Here is a 19,124-nt window from a genome sequence, read left to right as displayed (position 1 = left end):
GTAAGAAGCGAACATCACTAACCCGTAAGTATAACATGCTTCTTTATGTTGCATGTTAGAAGCTCTTTCTAACTCGCGAAATCCTATGTTGGGATATGTTGAGTCAAAATAGGTTCTTAACCCGTAGCGTAAAATTGCATTTGGGTTCCCCGCATTTAATGCTTTAAAGAAAACACGGCGTAACTTACGGTCTCCCCAATGTGATATACCCCACCTATCAAAGGAAAGCCTTTTATAAACTAAGGCATTTCTGGAAAGTCTTTCAAATATTTGACAAGTTAATTTCGCCATAACTAAATGTGTTGATGAACTCTGACCGACTCTAGACAAGATTTCCTCAATCATATCCTCTGGTAGGTCTTCTAAAATATTCGGTTGTCTACCCTTAACGTCCATTTTGTTTTTATACTGTAAAATAGACAAGGATTAGATTCATAAAAGATAATTAACAAACAATACAAGCAATTTTTACATAGAACATAAAAGTACAAGCACACTATAATACATATAATACACAACATGATTACAACTCCCTAATCTGAATCACTGGTTTCTTCTTCTTCGGACTTGGTTCGCTTTTCTAATTTTCTAGGAATATATGGTGTTCCTCTAATAATAGGCGTCGTTTTCCACAATGGTTTAGAAAAACATGGTGGTTTAGAGGTTCCCGGGTTATTGTTACACTTTAGGAAATACGGATGTTGCCGATACATATAAAGCTCATCGGGGTTGGAATCGGGTTTCTCTATTTTTATACCTTTTCCCTTATTATTTTCTTTTGCTATATTAAATTGGGTCGAGGTGATTTCTATAACATCATCAGAATCCTCATCGGGATCCGATTCATCAAAAAATTGGTAATCTTCCCAATATTTTGCTTCCTCGGCAGAAACACCATTGACCATTTTTAACTTTGGTCCGTTGGTTGAGGATTTTCTTTTATTTAAACGATTTACTGTAGGTATCACTGTTTCTTCCTCCGGAACCTCTTCTTCTTCTTGTGGTTCCTCCTCTTCCGATTCATCCTCTTCTGGTTCCTCTTCTTCCGGTTCCTCTTCTTCCGATTCCTCTTCGGGAATTTGTGAATCTTCCCAAAATATATTCGACTCTTCATTATTATTAGGTGAATCAATGGGATTTGTACTAGAGGTAGACATCTATCACACAATATCAAACACATTAAGAGGTTAATATATCACATAATATTTACATGTTAATAATATATAGTTTCCAACAAAAGTGTTAAGCAATCGTTTTTTTTAAAGAAAACACGGTCGAAGTCCAGACTCACTAATGTATCCTAACAAACTCGATAAGACACACTAATGCAAATTTCTGGTTCTCTAAGACCAACGCTCGGATACCAACTGAAATGTCCCGTTCATATTGATTATAAATGTTCCATATTAATTGATTTCGTCGTGAGGTTTTGACCTCTATATGAGACGTTTTTCAAAGACTGCATTCATTTTTTAAAACAAGCATAACCTTTATTTTATCGATAAAGGTTTAAAAAGCATTACGTAGATTATCAAATAATGATAATCTAAAATATACTGTTTACACACGACCATTATATAATGGTTTACAATAAGAATATATTACATCAAAAATAAGTTTCTTGAATGCAGTTTTTACACAATATCATACAAGCATGGACTCCTAATCTTGTCCTTATTTTAGTATGCAACAGCGGAAGCTCTTAATAATCACCTGAGAATAAACATACTTAAAACGTCAACAAAAATGTTGGTAAGTTATAGGTTTAACCTATATATTTATCAAATCGCAATAATAGGCCACACGATTTCATATTTCAATATACATCCCATACATAGAGATAAAAATCTTTCATATGGTGAACACCTGGTAACCGACATTAACAAGATGCACATAAGAATATCCCCTATCATTCCGGGAAATCCTTCGAGCATGATATAAACGAATTCGAAGTACTAAAGCATCCGGTACTTTGGATGGGGTTCGTTAGGCCCAATAGATCTATCTTTAGGATTCGCGTCAATTAGTAGATTAGTTTACTAATTCTTAGGTTACCAAGAAAAAGGGGCATATTCGGCTTCGGTCATTCAACCATATAATGTAGTTTCATTTACTTGTGTCTATTTCGTAAAACATTTATAAAACTGCATGTATTCTCATCCCAAAATATTAGATTTTAAAAGTGGGACTATAACTCACTTTCACAGATTTTTACTTCGTCGGGAAGTAAGACTTGGCCACTGGTCGATTCACGAACCTATACAAATATGTACATATATATCAAAGTATGCTCAAAATATATTTACAACATTTTTTAATACGTTATAATGTTTTAAGCTTATTAAGTCAGATGTCCTCGTTAATAACCTACAACTAGTTGTCCATAGTTAGATGTACAGAAATAAATATAAATTATCTTGGATCAATCCACGACCCAGTGTATACAAGCCTCAGGCTAGATCACAACTCAAACTATATATATTATATTGGAATCAACCTCAACCCTGTATAGCTAACTCCAACATTATTGCATATAGAGTGTCTATGGTTGTTCCAAAATATATTATATAGATGGGTCGATATGATATGTCAAAACATTGTATACGTGTCTATGGTATCCCAAGATTACATAATATATATTAGAATACATGAATAGTACAATATAAGTTTGTTAAGTTATGATTTGTATAGAATTGTTACAATATTTCCCGTAGCTACAACAATTAAAAAATATCCAATCTTGTTTTACCCATAACTTCTTCGTTTTAAATCCGTTTTGAGTGAATCAAATTGCTATGGTTTCATATTGAACTCTATTTTATGAATCTATACAGAAAAAATATAGGTTTGTAGTCGAAAATATAAGTTACAAGTCGTTTTTGTAAGAGGTAGTCATTTCAGTCGAAAGAACGACGTCTTGATGACCATTTTGAAAAACATACTTCCACTTTGAGTTTAACCATGATTTTTGGATATAGTTTCATGTTCATAAGAAAAATCATTTTCCTAGAAGAACAACTTTTAAATTAAATTTTATCATAGTTTTTAATTATCAAACCCAAAACAGCCCGCGGTGTTACTACGACGGCGTATGTCCGGTTTTACGGTGTTTTTCGTGTTTTCAGGTTTTAAATCATTAAGTTAGCATATCATATAGATATATAACATGTGTTTATTTGATTTTAAAAGTCAAGTTAGAAGGATTAACTTTATTTGCGAACAAGTTTAGAATTAACTAAACTATGTTCTAGTGATTACAGTTTAAATCTTCGAATAAGATAGTTTTATATATATGAATCGAATGATGTTATGAACATCATTACTACCTTAAGTTTAGTTGGTAAACCTACTGGAAGTGACAAGAAATGATCTAGCTTCAAAGGATCTTGGATGGCTTGAAAGTTCTTGAAGTAGGATCATGACACAAAAACAAGTTCAAGTAAGATTTTTACTCGAATTAAGATAGTTTATAGTTATAGAAATTGAATCAAAGTTTGAATATGATTATTACCTTGAATAAGAAAGATAACCTACTGTAAATAACAAAGGTTTATTGATCTTAGATGCTTACTTGGAATGAATTAGAAAGCTTGGATGTAAACTAGTAAATTTGAAAGGATTTTCGAAGTGTTCTTGAAGTGTTCTTGCTAAGATGATTATAGCTTGATTCTTGAAGTAATTTTTGATGAAGATGATGATTAGCTACTGGAAAAATTCATTCATAAGTGTGTGTGTGTGTGTGTGTGTGTGTGTGTTGAGAGAGAATTAGAAAGAGAATTGGAAGTGAAATGGAGTGAATGATGAGTGGTAAGTGGTGAGTGGTGAGTGGGGTTAAAAGGAGTTCTAGTTAGTTGACTAGTTCATGGTAGAAGTTAAAATTGATTAGTCATACATGACATAATCAAGAGTGGAATCCCATGCTAGTTCCTATTGGTATATACCCACAGTAAGTACGTCTAGAAGCTGTGTATAATACGGGTTTGAATACGACTAGAATTCTTGATGAAAAAAGAATGGGAATGTAACTGTACCCATTTTTGTTAAGTATTAGTGTTTTGATATATGTCTTGAAGTCTTCCAAAAGTATATTAATACATCTAAATACACTACATGTATATACATTTTAACTGAGTCGTTAAGTCATCGTTAGTCGTTACATGTAAGTGTTGTTTTGAAACCTTTAAGTTAACAATCTCATTTAATGTTGTTAACCCATTGTTTATTATATCTAATGAGATGTTAAATTATTATCTTATCATGATATTATGATATATTAATATATCTTAATATGATATATATACATTTAAATGTCGTTACAACGATAATCGTTACATATATGTCTCGTTTCGAAATCCTTAAGTTAGTAGTCTTGTTTTTATGTATATAACTCATTATTAATATACTTATGGAGATACTCACTTATCATAATCTCATGTTAACTATATTTATATCCATATATATATCGTCATGTCGTTTTTACAAGTTTTAACGTTCGTGAATCGCCTGGTCAACTTGGGTGGTCAATTGTCTACATGAAACTCATTTCAAATAATCAAGTCTTAACAAGTTTGATTGCTTAACATGTTGGAAACATTTAATCATGTAAAAATCAATTTCATTTAATATATATAAACATGAAAAAGTTCGGGTCACTACACACGCCACCCAGAATTACACAAGCCTCATATTTAATTACACTTTTAATTTTCGCACTTTTATTTACTGTCATTATATTTAATAGCACTTTCAATTATCGTACTCTTTAATTATCGCAATTTTATTTTATCGCACTTTTATTTATCGCAATTTCAGTATCGTTATTTACTTTACGCTTTAAATTAAGTTTTATTTATTTTTAATATTTTACATTAGGTTTTAACTGCGACTTAAGTTTTAAAATCGACAAACCGGTCATTAAACGGTAAAACCCCCCTTTTTATAATAATAATAATATTACTTATATATATATTTGTATTTTTATAAGATTAAAACTAATATAGCGTTAAGCTTGTTTAATTTTCCCTGTGGAACGAACCGGACTTACTAAAAACTACCCTACTGTACGATTAGGTACACTGCCTATAAGTGTTGTAGCAAGGTTTAGGTATATTCATTCTATAAATAAATAAATACCTTGTATAAAATTGTATCGTATTTAATAGTATTTCTTTATAAAAATAATACTATTTTCTAGTACACCTCGCACACATCAAGTATTTTTGGCGCCGCTGCCGGGGACAGTCAAACGCCGAAAGCGAAACGCTATATATAAAAAAAAAGTTTTTTGTTATTAAGTTCTTTATATAAAAAAATATACGTTTTAAATAAAAATACAAAAATATAAAAAGAAAATATAAAAAAAATTTATATAATTGTTTTTAAGAGTTGTTAAATATATATCAAGTTAAAAAGTATTTTTTTTAGTTTTTAAAATTTAATTTGTATTTAAGTTATATATTTATTGTATATAAATTAAAACAGAAAAAAAAACTCGTGGCCCGGTACTGTAGCAGCCCACTCTCTGGCCCGAAACCCTAGCCCATGCGATTGCATGAGCCCGAAGGCAAATTTTCATGCGATCGCATGAGGGTCTCTGACACGCCACAGTTGACTCCAACAGCAATCATTACGGAGTATTATTATTAATTATAATTAATTATAACCCTAATTAGGGTTTAGGTTATTTAATTATTTAGTTTAGTTTTTATTTAATTTGTATTTTAAGTTTAATAAGTTTTAATAAATTATAAAATTAATACTTTTATAAAATAAATAATATAAAAATAATATTTTTATAAAAATTGTACTTTTTACAACTTTAAATTTATTTTTATATTTTGTATCTTTTTATTTGTTTTAGCGCAATATTTGTATTTTTCGCTCGTATTTAGTTTTAAGACATAGTTTTTGCCATAGTTATTTTTTATTTATAGATTTTTAGGCTTTGCCGTAAAATCTCTTAAGTGCTTTTTCTTTAGACTAAGATTTAGGTGCTTTAGAATTTTGCGACGCCATTTTTATATTTTAGTACCTTTTTAAGTTATTGCCGTTTTGGATATAGAATTCTTTTAAGCTTTAATACCTTTAGACGTAACTTTTAATTCTTAGTTTTTAGTTCCTTTTTACGTTTCGACGCGCTACTTTCTTATTTTATTTTTCGACTTTTTATTTTTTGACGTTTTCCGACGCGCTCTTTTTTCTTCTTTTTTTTTGCCGATCTAGTTTTTAGGACATAGAATTTTCTATTCCTTCTCTAAAATTTCTTTAAATTTCAACGAAAAAATTATTTTAAGTGGTTAAATTGATAGACATCCAAATTTTCTGCTTCGTAGTAATAGTTGGATTTGTTAGTGGCTGAGTTGTGAGCTTCCTATTTAAAGGGTTCTGGCCCCTACTGCATCTATTGGCTATTCGAAACGTGGGCAAAAGCAGAAAAGTATATTAATTTGATAGCTTAAATAATTTTTATCTTTTATAACTAATAGGATATTCAGTGAATGCACCGAGCAAAACGTTCACCACCTTTTGTACGTTCACCACCTGTAACTCGATCAAGACATCTAGCAAATATTGTCGCCGTTGATTTTTCTTTAGAATCGTCATCCAGTCGACCAAGTACTCCAATTCAAATTTCCGATAATCCATTTTTTGAACCCGACCTCACAATTGAGAATCCGGAGAATATTCAGGGACAATTCAGAGATCCTGAACCATTAATCTTTCCTCCGGAACCACCAATCATTCAAACGGAGATTGTCGAGGAACCAACCATTAAATCAGAATCCTATAGTGATTCAGATTCAACAAATTCAATTATGGAGAATCTGGAACCTCTAAGTATGGAAGACCGAATGAGAGCTAAACGCACTGGCCAAGGTCACGCAATTACTCAACCTGACATTAATGCGCCAGATTATGAAATCAAAGGACAAATTCTACACATGGTGACTAATCAATGCCAATTTAGTGGTGTGTCAAAGGGAACATTTAATAGGATCTGCACTCTATTTAAAATCCGAGAAGTAGAGGATGAACAGATATATCTCATGTTATTTCCCTGGACTTTAAAGGGAGAAGCCAAAGATTGGTTGGAATCGTTACCTGAAGGGGCGATTGATACATGGGACGTTTTAGTTGAAAAATTTCTTAAACAATTCTTTCCGGCATCTAAAGCCGTAAGACTTCAAGGAGAAATTGTTACGTTCACACAAAAGTCAAATGAAACTTTATATGAGGCATGGACAAGATTTGGAAAGTTATTGAGAGGATGTCCGCAACATGGTTTAGACACTTGTCAAATAGTACAAATATTCTACCAAGGATGCGACATCACTACAAGAAAAGACATAGACATAGCAACTGGTGGTTCCATTATGAAGAAAACAGCAACTGATGCTTACAAAATTATTGATAACACTGCTTCCCACTCACATGAGTGGCATCAAGAAAAATATATCATTAGATCATCTAAAGCAGCTAGAGCCGATTCTAGCCATGACTTTGATTTCATTTCAGCAAAGATAGATGCTGTCGAGAGACGAATGGAAAAGATGACTAAGGATATACACTCAATACGAATTAGTTGTGAGCAGTGTGGAGGACCACATTTAACAAAAGATTGTCTCAGTATTGAACTAACAATGAAACAAAGAGAGAATGTTTCATACATAAACCAAAGGCCTGAAAATAATTATCAGAATAATTATCAACCGCCAAGACCAATCTACAATCAAAACCAGAATTATAATCGAAATGTTCCATACAACAACCAACAAGGTCCTAGCAATCAACAAGTATCCAATAATACTTTCAACCAGCAAAGACCTATTTTTCAAAACAAACCACCACAAACCGATGATAAAAAGCCAAATTTAGAAGATATGATGTCGAAGCTAGTTGAATCTCAAACTCGGTTTTTCACATCTCAGAAACAAACCAATGAACAAAATGCTCAAGCATTTAGAAATCAACAAGCTTCTATTCAAAATCTGGAACAAGAAGTAAGTAACCTAGCAAGGTTGATAGGTGAAAGAAAACCGGGAAGTCTACCTAGTGATACAAATTCTAACCTCCGAAATGAAACAGCTAAAGCCATTACCACAAGAAGTGAAATTACACTTAAACCACCTGAAATACCTGTAATTTTTGATGAAGCTATTCCTACTCCACAAGAACCACAGTCTGAACAAGATAAGTAAAAAGAACCGGTAGTTGAAAAGGTTAATGAAGATAACACAGTTAAGGCTAAACCTTATGTTAAACCATACCAACCATCACTTCCTTACCCGAGTAAAATGAGAAAAGAGAGACTTGAAGCCGAGCAATCCAAATTCTTGGATATGTTTAAACAAATAAATGTAAATCTTCCTTTCATTGATGTGATTTCAGGAATGCCTAGATATGCTAAATTCTTGAAAGATCTGATTACAAATAGAAAGAAAATGGAAGAACTCTCGGCTGTTACTATGAATGCTAATTGTTCTGCAGTGCTTTTGAATAAGATACCAGAAAAATTATCTGATCCAGGAAGTTTCACATTTCCATATTTTCTGGGTAGTCTTAGTTCAATAGAAGCATTGACAGATTTAGGTGCTAGTATAAATCTAATGCCGTATTCACTATACGCTAAACTAGACCTTGGAGAATTGAAACCAACACGAATAAGCATACAAATAGCCGATCGATCAGTAAAATATCCTAGAGGGATAATGGAGAACATATTAGTTAAAGTTGGTACTTTAGTATTTCCAGTAGATTTTGTTATTCTGGATATGGAAGAAGATTCTCTAGTTCCTCTCATATTAGGAAGACCATTCTTAAACACAGCTAAAGCAATAATAGACGTGTTCGGTAAGAAACTGACCCTAAGTATAGAGGACGAGAGTGTTACCTTTTCGGTTGATAGAGTAATGCAACAACCACAATCTGCAGATGATACATATTATTATATTCAAACTATAGAATCACATGCAGAATTGTTAGAAGAATTTCCAGAATTACAAGGAACAGGAGAATGTTCTTTAGGAGAAGGAACTGAACCAATTGATGAAACTGAGATGTTAGCTACACTTATGGCTAATGGATATGAACCAACAACAGAAGAAATTCAAATGCTAAAAGAAGAAGACAGATATCGATATAAATCATCGATAGAAGAACTACCGACATTAGAGTTAAAGCCACTTCCAAACCATTTGGAATATGCTTATTTACATGGTGAATCTGAATTACCTGTAATAATATCGTCTTCTCTTACTGAAAATGAAAAATCTCAACTCATTTCTGTATTAAAAGCTCATAAACCAGCTATTACATGGAAAATTCATGATATTAAAGGAATAATTCCTTCGTATTGCACACATAAAATCCTTATGAAAGAAGGTCATAAAACGTATCTGCAACGCCAACGAAGACTAAATCCTAATATGCAAGATGTTGTTAAAAAAGAAATAATTAAACTGCTTGATGCAGGTTTAATTTATCCAATTTCTGATAGTCCATGGGTAAGCCCAGTTCAATGCGTGCCTAAGAAGGGTGGCATGACTGTCATCACAAATGAGAAAAATGAGCTTATTCCTACTAGGACTGTAACAGGATGGCGTGTTTGTATTGATTATAGAAAATTAAATGACGCCACCAGAAAAGATCACTTTCCCTTACCTTTCATTGATCAAATGTTGGAAAGATTAGCCGGAAATAGTTACTATTGTTTTCTTGATGGTTTTTCCGGATATTTTCAAATTCCAATAGCACCCGAGGACCAAGAGAAAACCACATTCACGTGCCCTTATGGTACTTTTGCTTACAAACGGATGCCATTTGGACTTTGCAACGCCCATGCAACCTCTCAAAGGTGCATGATGGCGATTTTTCACGACATGATAGAAGAATGCATGGAAGTTTTCATGGATGACTTTTCAGTCTTCGGTGATACTTTTGAATGATGTCTAGTTAATCTTGAACGAATGCTTATTAGATGCGAACAATCAAATCTAGTTCTTAATTGGGAGAAATGCCATTTCATGGTTAAAGAAGGCATCGTTCTTGGTCATAAAATTTCAAAGGAAGTAATTGAAGTGGATAGAGCTAAAGTAGATGTAATTACTAAACTTTCACATCCCACTAATGTTATAGGAGTTAGGAGTTTTCTAGGTTTCATAAAAGATTTTTCTAAAATTGCTTCTCCTATGAATAAACTCCTAGAAAAGGATGCTCCATTTATCTTTTCAGATGAATGTATCAAATCTTTTAATATACTTAAAGAAAAACTCACTAATGAGCCGATCATGATAACTTCAAATTGGAATCTACCGTTTGAACTAATGTGCGATGCAAGTGATTTTGCAATGGGAGCCGTTTTAGGACAAAGGATTGAAAAACGATTTCAACCTATATATTATACTAGTAAGACGTTACAAGGAGCACAAACGAATTACACGACTACTGAAAAAGAACTCCTTGCTATTGTTTTTGATTTTGTCAAATTTCGTTCATATCTCGTTCTAGCTAAAACGGTGGTCTATACCGACCATTCTGCTCTTAGATACCTATTTTCAAAACAAGATGCCAAACCCAGATTAATCCATTGGATCTTACTCTTACAATAGTTTGATATTGAAATCCGAGATAAAAAGGGAGCAGAAAATCTCGCCGCTGATCATCTTTCTCGTCTTGAAAATCCCGAATTAGAAGTTCTAAACGAATCGGCCATACAAGACAACTTTCCTGATGAATATCTATTGAAAATAGATTATAATGAAATTCCATGGTTTGCAGACTATGCAAACTACTTAGTATGTGGATTCCTTGAAAAAGGATTGTCGTACCAAAAACGAAGGAAATTCTTTAGTGATATAAAATACTATTTCTGGGAAGATCCACATTTGTTTAAAAGTTGTCCCGATGAAATAATACGCCGATGTGTATTCGGAGATGAAGCTAGTCAAATCTTAAACCATTGTCACACAGGACCAACAGGAGGGCATCATGGGCCTCAACTTACAGCAAGAAAAGTTTACGATGCTGGATTCTATTGGCCTACAATTTTCAAAGACTCACACCTTCTTTGCAAATCCTGTGATGCTTGTCAAAGGGCCGAAAAAATAAGTCAACGTGATGAAATGCCACAAAATGTCATTCAAGTATGTGAAGTATTTGACATTTGGGGTATTGACTTTATGGGTCCATTTCCAAAATCTCATAATAATCTATATATTCTCGTTGCCATTGATTATGTATCTAAATGGGCGGAAGCACAAGCTCTCCCGACTAACGATGCACGAGTTGTAGTCAACTTTTTAAAACGTCTTTTTGCTAGGTTTGGAACACCGAAAGCTTTAATAAGTGATCGGGGTACTCATTTTTGTAACAATCAACTTGAGAAAGTTCTCAAAAGATATGGAGTAACTCATAAAATCTTCACTGCTTATCATCCACAGACAAGTGGACAAGTTGAAAATACCAACTGAGCTTTAAAACATATTCTAGAGAAAACCATAGGATCAAATCCGAAGGAATGGTCCATGAAATTAGAGGATGCACTCTGGGCTTTTAGAACAGCCTACAAAACTCCAACTGAAACCACACCTTTTAAACTCGTTTACGGAAAAGCATGTCATCTTCCAGTAGAAATTGAACACAAAGCATTTTGGGCTTTGAAGACATGTAATCTTGATTTACATGAAGCTGGACGTCTACGTTTAAGTCAACTAAACGAATTAGAAGAATTAAGACAAGAAGCATACAAAAATTCGTTAATCTATAAGGAAAGAACGAAGGAATGGCATGATAAAAGAATAAGAAGTTCAAAAGAATTTAAAGAAGGAGACAGAGTTCTTCTTTTCAATTCACGATTCAAGCTATTTCCTGGAAAATTGAAATCATGATGGTCTGGACCATTCATAGTCAAAAGAGTTTTCCCATACGGAACAATAGAGTTAATAAATTCAAATGAGATTGAATTTAAAGTTAATGGTCACAGAGTTAAACATTACATACATGGTCCGATGAAAGTTGACAATGAAGTCAATCATAATTTCACCACCCAAGAAAACCTTCAAAATGAAAACATAAATATGTTATCAACAACATATGAAAAATCAAAATTAGAAAATAGGGAGGATTCAAATTTGAGTGATGAAGAAGAATTCTTATACAAACCTCCCATTCCAAGAAACGAAGAAAAATGTGAACAAGAAGTTCAAATAGAAGTGAAAGAACCAAGAAAAGAACACCCGAAAAAGGTTTACAAACCAACTCGACTTAGTAAAGCAGGAGACCTGGGTGAATTTATCATTTCTTGCTTGCTTAATGATGGTGCTGTATATAATGGACTCGCAGATTTAGGAGCAAGTGCAAATATTATTCCTCTTTCGTTATACAAAAGATTAGGTATGGGTAAATTAAAACCAACCAAAATAGGTGTTCAATCATTTGACCTAACCATTAAACACCCGGTTGGAATAGCAAATAATTTACTTGTTAACGTGGGAAGTTTGACCTTTGTTGCAAACTTCATAGTGATTAATATGGAGGAAAACCTTGATATTCCTCTAATTTTAGGTCGCCCATTTTTAGCAACCACCAAGGCATTCATTGATGTAAGAGAAGGTAGAATGATACTTAGGGATGGTGATAAATCGATCACCTTTGTGAACCGAAAGTTTAGATCTCCATCAACCAAAACTGTTAAACCAATAAAAACGAATAAGTGTGGGGAAGATGAAGAAACACTTAATGATGATCCAATCACAAAGAACCCCGTTGATGATAAGAAATTAGATGAACCCGTTTTTAACAGTTCAACAAAGACACTTTATAAACGGATTCACGATGCTAGGATTAAGGGAAACTTTAAGTTATGTAACCGATTAATATCCAATTTATCGCCAAAAGAAAAGGCGATGTTAGTTGAACTTGTGAAAGTTACGGAGGAAATCAACAAATGGATTGAAGTAAAAGTCAAAGATATACAAGTTGTTGATGATCCAATTGAAAATAAAGTTAATCACAATTTCAACTAAGAGTGGGGAGGTTCGAATCTTTTTAGGGTAATATGTATTTCTGTTAGAGTTAGATTTCCTGTTTTCGTGTAGTTCTCGAGAATGGAATCCTAATGGTCTTTCCCTAGCAGACCCTAAAGAACTAGTCTTCTCCCCCCATTCTGAATTTATATTTTTATTTAGGTTTTACGAGATGAAGACTTCCTGTGAACTAAACCATGGTCTAATACTACACGCTTTGATCACTAAACGTAATAATGACACCCTTCCAAGTGAATTGGTATCATTAATCAGAGGTAAATTGGACGGAGTAAGAAAAGAATCCAGGAACGAAAATAATAAGTTACAGTTTGGTAAAGGAAAATCAAAATCCGCCGCGAAAAGAAGAGCACGACACCTTGAAAGATGTCACAAATGCGGAAAATGGTCACACGAAGGAAAATGGTCGACGAATCAGACATATTCCAATACCGAGTTCGTTACTTTATGCAGAGATGGGCCGTTCATATGTTTCGAAGAAAAAACATTGAATGCTCGAGGTTACGCCTATGTAGCTATGGAAAACCAATTAGTCCGACTATCTTATGAGTGGGCTAAAGCAGGTCACTGAGAATTCTATCTCACAGGTAAGTTTGTACAGATTTTATTTTTATTTTTATTGCTTTGAACCTTTTGATAATAAACGCTAATTTGTTCGCTATAAAGTATTAAATTGGTATTCGATAAAATTAGGTCTTGCGACCGAAATTATTGATATCATACAAAAATTTATTACATCACTGCGAAATTTACCGTTTATTCTTAAGGTATAAATATCTTTAATCATTCAACCCAAAATATTTCAAAAATTCGTCATGAGTTAAACTAGGTTATGGAACCGAAATTACTTTACCGAAAAGAGGGGCGTATATTTTTGATAATATTTGATTGATTAAAGTGGGATAAAAGACCAAAAAGATTTTTAATTTTATTTTTTACTTTGTTTTTAAAATTAATATATAAATATTAAATTAATATTATAAACTTTTTAAAATCAATATATTTAAATTTGTAAATATTTGAAAAATTAATATTTTTAATATAAGTTTGTATGTATAAAAACAAAAATATATTATAAATTTGGTATGAATTTTTAATATTACTAATATGAATTTTTAATTTTATGCATTTTAAATTTAAGTTTGGTGTGAATTTAAAAACATAAATTTACTTTATTTCGTTAAGTTAAAAATATGATTTTTAAAATTCGTCGTGAGTTGAAAACTAGGTCGTTGAACCCAAATTGCTCTACCCAAGGGAGGGACGAGAACTTTTATTATCATTATTTTTAATCTTATTGGATTAAAGTAAGCCAAAAACATTTAAAAAAACCCAAAAATCTTTACTTTTAAAACCGCGCTTAAAAATGACAAATTTTAAAATTTTGTCGAGGGACGGACTAGGACAACGATCCGAAACGTCCTCATCCTAAAAAAAACAAATTTTTAAAATTTAAGTTAATCATATGTTTTAAAAGTTATAAGATTTTTAAATTAAAAAAAAAAAGTGAAAATCACTGTAACCGAACCCCCATGCGATCGCATGGGGTTTGCACTGCAACCTCATGCGATCGCATGAGGCTGGATTTCAGCTCAGGAATAAAAGTCCAGCGAGCTCTGCTCTTCACCACAACACACACACAAAATACACGAAAACTCTCCCAAAACCCTCTCAAATTTCATCATTTTTCACCAAATTTCTTGCTACAATTCGCTCTAAACATGAATTTGATAAGGAGTTTATCAAAAAGGGTAACAATTTCACTCCTAAACCTCTTTAAATTTGATTTTTAGTGTTCTTGAGCTATAATTTACCTAATTTGATTTTGTTAATTTCTAGTGTAATTAGAGTTAAATTGTTAGTATTTTATGCATGTATAACCTAGATTGATGCTATTTAACATGATTTGAAGCCAAAAACTTCAAAATTTTTAGAAATCTAGCGTTTGTGTTCTTGAGCAATTTGGGGCTTTTTGATATAAACAGGTTATGGCCGATTTTTGTCATGAATTATTGCTAAATTAAGTAGTGTAACATGTTTAGGTAGTTAAATTGTGACGATCGCTCCAAATCCATATGGACAATACGTCATTCATTGATTTCATTGCGAGGTATTTGACCTCTATATGATACGTTTTGCAAACATTGCATTCTTTTAAAAAGGCATACCATAAATGAATATTTAAATCAAAGGTTTTCGACATCTGATGATTTCTATATATAGACAATCACCGTAAATAATAGTTTACAATAGTACTTCCGTTGACAATGCAGTCAAAATAAGATACATGGTGATAATTTGGTGAATGCAACGTTTCCTTGAAAAGTATGTCATGTAAGACTCCATGCACATAGCTTGTCTAACATATAAGCAACAGCGGAAGACTTCTAGGAAACCTGAGAATAAACATGCTAACAAGTGTCAACACAAAGGTTGGTGAGTTCATAGTTTTAATGTTTCGTATAATCTGTATATAAAGGTGGATCACAAGATTTCAGTTGTTTCATCCAGAAACGTTTATCAAAATATTCTACGAAATTGAGCACCCTGATAACTAAACTTAACGTATATATAATTTGTACCCTTTGTATAATCATCTTAATAATACACGCAAACCAACGTGTACGCTTCTCAAATAGCATACGTCCGTTAAAAGGCTAGTGCTCTAGCTCGGACGGGGATATCAGGCCCTATTGATCCATATATCTCTATTCGCGCCCATCGGTTCTTATAACCGACAGTTAGTAGTTACCAAAGCTAAGGGATTTTCGGTTCAAACTCAGTGTAGAATTTAGTATGTACTTGTGTCCATTGCGTTTAAAATAAAGTGCATGTATTCTCAGCCCAAAAATGTATATTGCAAAATCATTTAAAAAGGGAGCAAATGAAACTCACCTTAGCAGCACATAAAGTTGTTCACCAAAACGTGACCGAAACTCGGAATATCAAATAACCGTAGATCTCAACCTAGAGAACATATATTGGTCTATAAATGTCTATCAAGCTAGGTCAGGTCATAGTGTATAACAATCCTAATGCTCGAGATCGACATACAAAAGTTATCCAAAGTCGTTTCAAAAAGTCAATTTTGACAATAGTTCAACAAAACGAGACATACCTTATATAAGGATTCATTTACTCGGTTGGTAATATTCAAAAATCCAATTTATCAATCTCGTAAACAAGTTGTTTAAATCTTAATTGTAGATTCAAAAGCAATTTCAATTAACGTTAATCATAATTCAGTTGATCATATCTTTTAATCCGTTCATCGAAATTATTCGATATCTAAATGAAAAGTTATTGATTTTTCGCCAGCTTTCCAAAAACATGTATATCATATACCTTTTACCAGTAATATATGTATTTACTTCGTGATTCATCATAACTGTTTAACGACAAAATTTAGCATACAAGCATGCATAAATATATATACTCGAGCACTAGACATGGATACACAAGTAATGTATAAAATATAAAATATGAGTGCTTACGTATCAATATTGAGATTCAATATTGTAGGAAAGTACGTAGACGTAACAGAGATGATAAACACTAGATTTCATTCAAAAATATACCCTCGAACATTACCCATAACCTCCTTGACAATAACCCATAATTTCCTTAGCTCTATCCCGCTCAAAAACCCATTTTAAAGGTGACACGCTCATAACCTCGTCGTAGTATTTTAGGTATATATACTACTAATAATAATATTATAATAAGATTAATAATAATAATATTAATCTTAATAATAATAATAATAATAATAATAATAATAATAATATAAAAAAAATAATAATACAGAGGAATGAATCGAGCTTTTATAGTATGTGGCCTGCTACAGTACCTCATGCGATCGCATGAGTTTTCAGTGTTTTGCCATGCGATCGCATGGCCGCCTTATCCTGTTTTTGTTTGCTAGTTCATCGACATCAAATAGTGTTTACTGTAGCAAATGGTGTTTACTGTAGCAAATCAATGTAGCAAAGTCGTTTTCACTGTAGCACTGTAGCAAAATACGGTTTCACTGTAGCATATAGTATTTTACTGTAGCAAATAGTGTTTTACGGTAGGAAAGTCGTTTTTACTTGTACATATATATACACATACATATAATTGTTCATGAATCGTCGAGAGCAGTCAAATGTAATTTAATACATGAAACAGTTCTAAAATTTTAAGATTCAACTTCATAGACTTTGCTTATCGTGTCGGAAACGTTAAATCATTTAAAGATAACGTTTAAATTTGGTCAAAAATTTCCGGGTTGTCACATAAATGATCCAAACTTTGATCCTAAACATGATTTTTGGAGATTAAAGTAGACTTTTTAAGTCTAAAATTCATGAACTTGATAAATTTGATATAATTGCCATTTGAGACTTGTTTAATTGCTAGTAATGAATATTTTGACATGTTATTTGAGTTAAATGCTTATGAACTTTGTATACATTTTCATATATGCTTATTTGAAAAAAGTGTAGAATTGTTAAAATTGTGAAAATGTGTATAAGTTTAATTTTGATTTAACATGTTATTGTAATTATGTTAATTTGTTATTTTGCTAACACTAATGCATATTTGGATGCACAAATTTTGTGTTTAATGTGTTTTGCAGAGATTTACTAATACTGATACTGGAGGTTCATCATCATCATCTTGATGACCTGCTCCAGAACCTGAACCTGAAATGCAATATGAACCTGAACCGGAACAACAACAGGAACCACAACAACAGCCTGATCAACACGTATCTTATTATGATCCGCTACAATTTGTTGATGCCTTCACAGTATTTTCGATGCATCCATCAGTAGAATACCCAACAATTCCTGAACACACGTTGCATTCTAATCTGAGATTCGATAGAAGCTGGAGAGATTACCCATCATATCAAAGTAACAAATTCAAACTGCTACCTAAAAATATAGAGGTGCCAAGAGTAATCGATTGGGATCCTTTGGAAAGAGTCCAACTAGCTAACCGAGTTAGACTCCATCTGATCCAAAGGTATGGCAGTTCTTCTTTTCCCGATTGGGAACGTTTATTCACCATTCGTAGGCCTGTATATAAGGAATGGTGTGTTGAGCTGATGAGTACTATAGCGTTAAATGTAGATGTAGATAGGTTAGATGATAGAAGTTTTCTTAGGTTTATACTTGGCCGTAGGATGTACAGGATGTCCATGCTGGACATGGCCAGGGCATTACAGATTTACACTCCTAGTGAATTGCTACTACCCGATTGTATGAATTTGATTTATCGTGGTGAAAGGGTAGATAGGAATTTTGACGCGAACGCCGTATGGAGGCGTATGTCAAACTATAATGTTTTTACACTGGGAGGAAAACACTCCTACTTACATATTAACAAAGTCGAGCTTCGTATAATTCATAGATTTTTGGCTAACTCGATTACACAGAGAGGTCACAACAAGGAAAAATTGACCTTACATGATTTATTTTACCTAAAATGTATTCGAGACCCAAGAGGCTTTGTTAATATCCCCTACTGTGTTGGTTTTTATTTATCTAAGATGGTTGAAGGAATACAGGAAGGGAGGATAATTGGAGGAGGTATTTTTGTTACTCTCATTGAAGAGTATTTAGGTGTAGATAAGGACCAAGGGGGTCCACTTTTGGAATGTAGGGAACAGGTCGAGCCTTTAGGATTGAAGGTTTATGTGGGTGCAAAGGTATTGAAGAGTAGACGCAACCAGGCAATACCCTATGAAGGTAGTCATCCACTGGTAGAGAGAGGATCAGACGAGGAAATGGAGGAAGCGGATGACATTAGGGATGTCATTCGGGAGGCTATGACTGATGTCTACCAGCATATAGATGAGGTAGATATGACAAACGCGGAGAGATTTCATCAGATGGAGCAGTGGCAAGCTCGGAATGATTACGAGCATTCCAGGCAATGACAGCATGATAGATGGGACTATCATCAGCGTCAGATTATGAGCCGGCTATCACCTCAGGATCACTACGTTCCGACCCGACCTGCTTACTATCCTCCACACCAGCCCGAGATGAGACCACCATATACTCTCTACGACCCTAACCAGGCCTACCAGTA

The 19,124-nt window shown here is 33.1% G+C and overlaps 1 non-coding gene across 1 annotated transcript; it reads right to left on the bottom strand.

Moving 5' to 3' along the window:
* Window positions 1-7,178: 7,178 nt before the first annotated feature.
* On the bottom strand, window positions 7,179-7,285 carry LOC139879192 (small nucleolar RNA R71). The gene has a single exon (XR_011770045.1). It is a non-coding gene; the product is annotated as a small nucleolar RNA R71 (small nucleolar RNA).
* Window positions 7,286-19,124: the final 11,839 nt, after the last annotated feature.

Source organism: Rutidosis leptorrhynchoides, chromosome 11 (genome assembly GCF_046630445.1).
Source record: "Rutidosis leptorrhynchoides isolate AG116_Rl617_1_P2 chromosome 11, CSIRO_AGI_Rlap_v1, whole genome shotgun sequence".
NCBI classification, from domain to species: domain Eukaryota; kingdom Viridiplantae; phylum Streptophyta; class Magnoliopsida; order Asterales; family Asteraceae; genus Rutidosis; species Rutidosis leptorrhynchoides.
This window is presented reverse-complemented; position numbering and strand designations above follow the sequence as displayed.